Raw genomic sequence first — 7,206 nt, forward strand, 5'->3', positions numbered from 1 at the left:
TGCACCTATTTTTCTATGTTTCTATGATTATCATCTGGTATATTAAAATACTATTTCCTAGTATAACAGGATTGTTGCTGAACTGTTTGCAAAAAAAGAATGTCACTATACCTAGTGAAGTATAGTATCTCCACATGCTATTGAGGGAGTGCAGAGTTGGTTCTCAAGGTTAATTCCCGGGATGGCGGGACTGTCATGTGTTGTAAGAATAGAGCGGCTGGGCTTGTACACACTGGAATTTAGAAGGATGAGAGGAGATCTTATTGAAACATGTAAGATTATTAAGGGATCGGGCACGCTAAAGGCATGTTCCCGATGTTGGGGGAGTCCAGAACCAGGGGCCACAGTTTAAGATAAAGGGGTGGGCCATTTAGAACGGAGATGAGGAAAAATATTTTCATCCAGAGAGTTGTAAATCTGTAGAATTCTCTGCCTCAGAAGGCAGTTGAGGCCAATTCTCTGGATGCTTGTCACATCCACAAAAAATTCCAGAAGGTTAGTCAAGCATGATTTTCCTTTCATAAATCCATGCTGACTTGGACTAATCTTTTTACTCCTATCCAAATGCCCCATTATTACCTCTTTAATAATTGACTCCAGCATCTTTCCCACCACCAAAGTCAGGCTAACTGGTCTGTAATCCTCGTGTTCTCTCTCGCTCCTTTCTTTAAAAGTGGGATAACATTAGCTATCCTCCAATCCACAGGAACTGATCCTGAATCTATTGAACATTGGAAAATGATCATCAATGCGTCCACTATTTCCAGAGCCGCCTCCCTGAGGACCCTGGGATGCAGACCATCAGGCCCAGGGGTGTTCAAGAAGGAACTGCAGATGCTGGAAAATCGAAGGTACACAAAAATGCTGGAGAAACTCAGCGGGTGCAGCAGCATCTATGGAGTGAAGGAAATAGGCAACGTTTCGGGCCAAAACCCTTCATCAGACTCAGGGGAGTCCAGGGGATTTATCATCCTTCAGTCCCATTACCTTACCCAATACTATTTCTCGCCTAATGAAAATTTATTTCAGTTCCTCGACCCCCCTTAGATCCTCTGTCCTCCAGTACATCTGGGAGATTGTTTGTGTCTTCCTTAGTGAAGACAGATCAGAAGTACCTGTTTAACTCTTCTGCCATTTCCTTGTTGCCCAGAATAATTTCACCCCTGATAATTTCACCCATGTCTGCCTTCAAGGGACCCACATTTGACTTTGCTACTCTTTTTCCCTTAACATATCCGAAGAAGCTTTTACTGTCCTTCTTTATATTCCTGGCCAGCTTCCCCTCGTACTTCATCTTTTTCGCCTGAATTGCCCGTTTTGTTTCCTTCTGTTGTCCTATGAAAGTTTCCCAATCCCCTGGCTTCCAGCTACTCTTTGCTGTGTTATACATCTTTTCTTTTAGTTTTATTCTATTCCTAACTTCTCTTGTCAGCCACGGTTGCCCCTACTCCCCTTAGAATCTTTCTTCCTTTTTGGAATCCTGCGTTTTCCGGATTATGCTCAGAAATTCCTGCCATTGCTGTTCCACCGTCATTCCTGCCAGGATCCCTTTCCATTCTACCTTGGGCAGCTTCTCCCTCATGCCTTCATAGTCTCCTTTGTTCAACTGCATCACTGACACTTCCGATTTAACCTTCTCCTTCTCAAATTGCAACTTAAAACTAATCATATTATGATCACTACCTCCAAGCGGTTCCTTTACCTCGAGTTCTCATATCATATCTGGTTCTTTGGACAACACTAAATCCAGAATTGCCTTTTCTCTGGTCGGCTCCATTACCAGCTGCTCTAAGAATCCATCTCGGAGGCATTCTACAAACTCCCTTTCTTGGGGTCCTGAACCAACCTGATTTTCCCAGTCTACCTGCATATTGAAATCTCCCATCACCACAGTGGCATTACCTTTGTTACATGCCAGTTTTAACTCCTGCTGCAACTTACACCCTACATCCAGGCTACTATTTGGGGGTCTGTAAATAACACCAATTAGTGTCTTCTTGCCTGTACAATTCCTCAACTCAATCCACAGTGACTCTACCTCGTCAGTCCCTATGTCTTCTCTTGCAAGGGGCTGAATTCCATCCCTCACCAGCAGAGCTACCCCCCCTCCTCTGCCCACCTGCCTGTCCTTTCTACAGGATGTATAACTCTGAATATTAAGTTCCCAGGCCCGATCCTCCTGCAGCCACGTCTCAGTAATCTCCACAATGTCATATCTACCAACCTCTAACTGAGCCTCAAGCTCATCTACTTTACTTCTTATACTTCGCGCATCCAAATACAATACTTTGAATTCCTTACGCATCGCACCTTTCACATCGATCCCTATTACACTTGGCCATACTCGCCTATCCCTTTGTGGGCTTCCTTTCCCGTTAATTCTGGGGTCATTAACTATCCCTTTGCTCTCTTTCCCTATAACTCCATCCTCGACTATCTCATTTGACACCCCACCCCCCTTATTCAGTTTAAAGCCACCTGTGTAGCAGTGGCAAACCTGCCTGCCAGAATGCTGGTCCCCCACCTGTTAAGATGCAATCCGCCCATTTTGTACAGTTCCCCCATACTCCAAAACAGATCCCAGTGATCTAAGAATCTAAATCCCTGTCCCCTGTTCCTCAGCCACACATTCAGGTCCCGTATCTCCCTGTTCCTGCTCTCGCCAGCACGGGGAAATGGAAGCAAACCGGTGATAACAACCCTGGAGGTCCTGCTTTTCAGCATTTTTCCGAGCTCTCTAAAGTCACGCTGCAGAATATTCATCCCCTTTTTTCCGACATCGTTTGTGCCGACATGCACTACCACTTCCGGATGTTCACCTTCGCCCTTGAGGATTTTCTGCACTCTGCCCGTGACATCCTGGATCCTGGCACCGGGAAGGCAGCACACCATCCTCGAATCCCATCTGTTGCCGCAGAAACCCCCGTCCGTACCTCTCACGATGGAGTCTCCAACCACCTGTCGTTAGCCTCCTTGGTTTTTGGCTCAACAGCACTTTTTGCTTCGCAAGCCAGTCCGCCGCTCAGTGTAATAAATTCTTCTGACCCGACAGCTTCTAAGCGGGTGAATCTGTTCACAAGAGGTACAACACCCGGGGACGTTGGCATTCCATGCTTCCCTCCCTTTCTCACTGTCTCCCACCTTCTCTCTTCCAGTACCTTAGGTGTAACAATCTTACTGTAGGACTTGTCGAGGAACGACTCCGTTTCTCAGACGAACCTCAGGTCATCCACTTGCTTCTCCAGTTCCCCAACACGGCCCTTCAGGAGCTCTACATGGATGCACTTCTCACATTTGTAGCAGCCAGAGGCACCAGCGGTGTCCTTGACCTCCCACATACTGCAAGCATCACACAGAGAACTGCTACAGACTTGGAAAATATGTTCACAACATGAGGATGCACTCTGTTCAGTTGAGGATGTGCCACTTTTTTCTCCCAACCGGTGATGCCAAGGGAGAAGGCAGGAACAGGGCACTGAGTTTGGTTGATTACATTGAATGGCGGTGCTGGCTCGAAGGGCTGAATGGCCTACTCCTGCACCTATTGTCTATGGAATAACATTTCTTCTTTGGCAGTTCCTTGAGATTGAAGGAATTTTGGTTTCATTTTGTAGGTTCTGAAGTGGCCAATGAGGTGACCACTTTCTACAGGGGCACCATAGAGAGCATTTTGACCAGCTGAATCTCTGTCTAGTTTGGGGACTAAAGCCTCCGACTGGAAGTCTGTGCAGAGAGTGGTGAGGACGGCTGAAAAAATCATCGGGACTTATCTTCCTTCAATCGGGATATTGTGTGCAAACGTTGCCTGTCCACGTCCAACAGCATTATAAAGGACCCCACACATCTCCATCATGGACTGTTCACTCTGCTGCCCTCGGGCAACAGATATCGTAGCATAAGGAGCATAAGGAGCAGAACGGCCATTTTATCTTTTTTTATCCATTTTGCAACAGCTTCTGCACCCCCGACCCATGTAATGTGCCGAACCATATTGCACACGCCTTCAATTTTATTTTATCTTGAAATTCTTGCTTTCCATTTGAGAGGGGATCTTTTTTGGACACGCTAGAGGCAGGAAACATGTTCCCTATGTTTTATCCTTTTAAGAATTATTTTTTACTTTTTCACACGGTGAGCCATTTTCTGCACCGAAATTTTGTTGAAGAGAGACTGGATAGGGCTCTTAAAGATTGGTGTATTTCTGAATGACAATGTCTAGAATGGAGTGGAGTACTGGGCAGTACTCTAACCAATGGAAGGACCGTCAGAAGCCTGAATACAGAGGGATGAGGATGTAGTGAAAACAAGCCGAGTCTATCCAGTCTTTCTTCATATGAAATTCCTGACGTCCCAGGAATCAGCCTGGTGAACCTTCTCTGTACTCCCTCTATGGCACCCTCTTCCCCTCTCATGATATTGTATACCTCTATAAGATCACCCCTCATCCTCATCTGTGCTCCTGCCCTGAATATTAAATCCTAGTTTTTTTAATTCGAGAACAAGCCGAGTCTATCCAGTCTTTCTTCATATGAAATTCCTGACGTCCCAGGAATCAGCCTGGTGAACCTTCTCTGTACTCCCTCTATGGCACCCTCTTCCCCTCTCATGATATTGTATACCTCTATAAGATCACCCCTCATCCTCCTGTGCTCCTGCCCTGAATATTAAATCCTATTATTTTAATTCAATCTTTTCCCTTCACCTCTGAAGGTCCTCTGGTCCTCGATGCACCTACTCTGGGCAAGAGACTCTTTGCATCTACCCGATCTATTCCCCTCATGATTTTATACACTAAACCAGTATCTTGTCATGTCTTGGGAACTTTCTCCCGGTGGCTTTCAAAGAAAAAGCAGGTGATGCTTTGTTTACAAGGGGAAACCAGCTTGCTACAGTCCCGATGGACAATATCCTCAAAAATAATGTCATGGGTCTTTGATTGGGAAGCGTGGAGTCCAGTGGGAGTGATGGAATCCAGCGGATGAGCCAATAATGTAGATGCCTTGTTTAAGAAGGAACTGCAGATGCTGGAAGATCAAAGGTAGACAAAAGTGCTGGAGAAACTCAGCGGGTGAGGCAGCATCTATGGAGCGAAGGAAATAGGCAACATTTCGGGCCAAAACCCTTCTTCAGACTGATGTGAGGGTGGGGGGGGGAGGGAAGAAGAAAGGAAGAGGTGGAGCCAGAGGGCTGTGGGAGAGCTGAGAAGGGGAGGAGAAAGTAGGGACTGCCTGAACATAGAGAAGTCAATGTTCATACCGCTGGCCAAGCGTAGGCTTGGCGATCGCTTCGCCCAACACCTCCATTCAATTCACAATAACCAACCTGATCTCCCTGTGGCTCAGCACTTCAACTCCCCCTCCCATTCCCAATCCGACCTTTCTGTCCTGGGCCTCCTCCATGGTCAGAGTGAGTCCCACCGTAAATTGGAGGAGCAGCACCTCATATTTCACTTGGGGAATTTACACCCCAGCGGTATGAACATTGACTTCTCTAATTTCAGGTAGTCCTTACTGTCTCCTCCCCTTCTCAGCTCTCCCTCAGCCCTGTGGCTCCACCTCCCCCCCCCCCCCCCCCCCCCCCCCCCCCCCCCCCCCCACCCCCCACCACCATCAGTTTGAAGAAGGGTTTCAGCCCGAAACGTTGCCTATTACCTTCGCAACTTAGATGCCTTTATTGTCACTGGAATCCCTTCCACCACCAATGCCACTGCGACAAGGTGCCTCACAGTGCCAGTGACCCAGGTTCGATCCTGACTACGGGTGCAATGTGTACGGAGTTTGTACGTTCTCCCCGTGACCTGTGTGCGTTTTCTCCGGGAGCTCCGATTTCCTCCCATTCTCCAAGGACGCACTGTATAGGTTTATAGGTTAATTGGCCAGTATAATTGTAAAATGTCCCGGCCCCCAGTGTGATGTACGATAGTGTAAATGCACGGGGATCGCTGGTCGGAACGGACATGGCGGGACGAAGAGCCTGTTTCTGCGTTGTATCTCTAAATGAAACACAGAGTGTCAGGCAGCATCTCTGGAGGACATGGATTAGTGACGTTTCATCTTGGGACTCTTCACCAGTACCAACCTATTTCCTGCCAGGCTATGTTATGCCCCTTCTCTCTTCCAGTTTTCTTTCCCCCCACCCCCCTACATTCAGACTGTACATGTGTCCCAACCTGAAACGTCACCTATGCATGTTCCCCAGAGATGCTGCCTGGCCCATTGAGTTACACTAGTGCTTATTGCATTTTCTTCCCAACTGTTATGAGGCAACTGAACGTAGACAAAAATGCTGGAGAAACTCAGCGGGTGAGGCAGCATCTATGGAGCGAAGGAATGGGTGACGTTTCGGGTCGAGACCCTTTTTCAGACTGCTGCAACTGAATCAATTAAAAAAACATGAATGAGGCAACTGAACCATCCTCTCATCACCTAGAGAGCGGTCCCGACCTCCCGTCTACTTCTTTGAAGACCCTTGGACTATCTTTAATTGGACTTTAGTGAACTTTTATCTTGCACCAAAAGTTATTTATTCCCTTTATCCTCTAGCTGTACAATGTGGGCAGTTTGATTTTATAGTCTTTCATGTATAATCTTTCCACAGTACCACAGTACATGATGTGACAAGAAACTCAACTCAGCTCAAACCTTTTTTTGTAAGCCAGCATCTGCAGTTCCTTGTTTCTACCACCATTGACAATAGACAATGGACAATAGGCCATTCGGCCCTTCGAGCCAGCACCGCCATTCAATGTGATCATTGCTGGCTGTGTCATTGAACAAGCAAGTTCTCTCCATTAGAATGAACATGCAGGTTCGATTCAGTTCAGATTATTGTCAAGTGTGCCAAGGCAGTGAAAAGTGTTTGTTGCCCAATATCCAATCAGCGGATTCTCCTACTGAGATAGAGTGTCTTGGACAAACAGGGTCCCAAGAGGGAACTCTGGCCTGATGTGTGGGAAGGAACTGCAGACGCTGGTTTAAACCGAAGATCGACACAAAATGCTGGAATAACTCCCCGATTCTGAAGTCTAAAGAAGTTGTCTTGACTGGTTTTCACCCATTCCTTCTCTCCAGAGATGCTGCCTGCCTGCCTGGCTGGCCCGTTCAGTTACTCCAGCAGTTTGTGTCTATCTCTGGCCTGATGTGGTGACATTTGGACAGGTGTGTGGATAGGAAGCTTCAGTGTGGGATATGGGCCAAATGCAGGCAA

This window comes from Leucoraja erinacea, chromosome 45 (genome assembly GCF_028641065.1).
Source record: "Leucoraja erinacea ecotype New England chromosome 45, Leri_hhj_1, whole genome shotgun sequence".
In the NCBI taxonomy this organism is placed as follows: Eukaryota; Metazoa; Chordata; class Chondrichthyes; order Rajiformes; family Rajidae; genus Leucoraja; species Leucoraja erinaceus.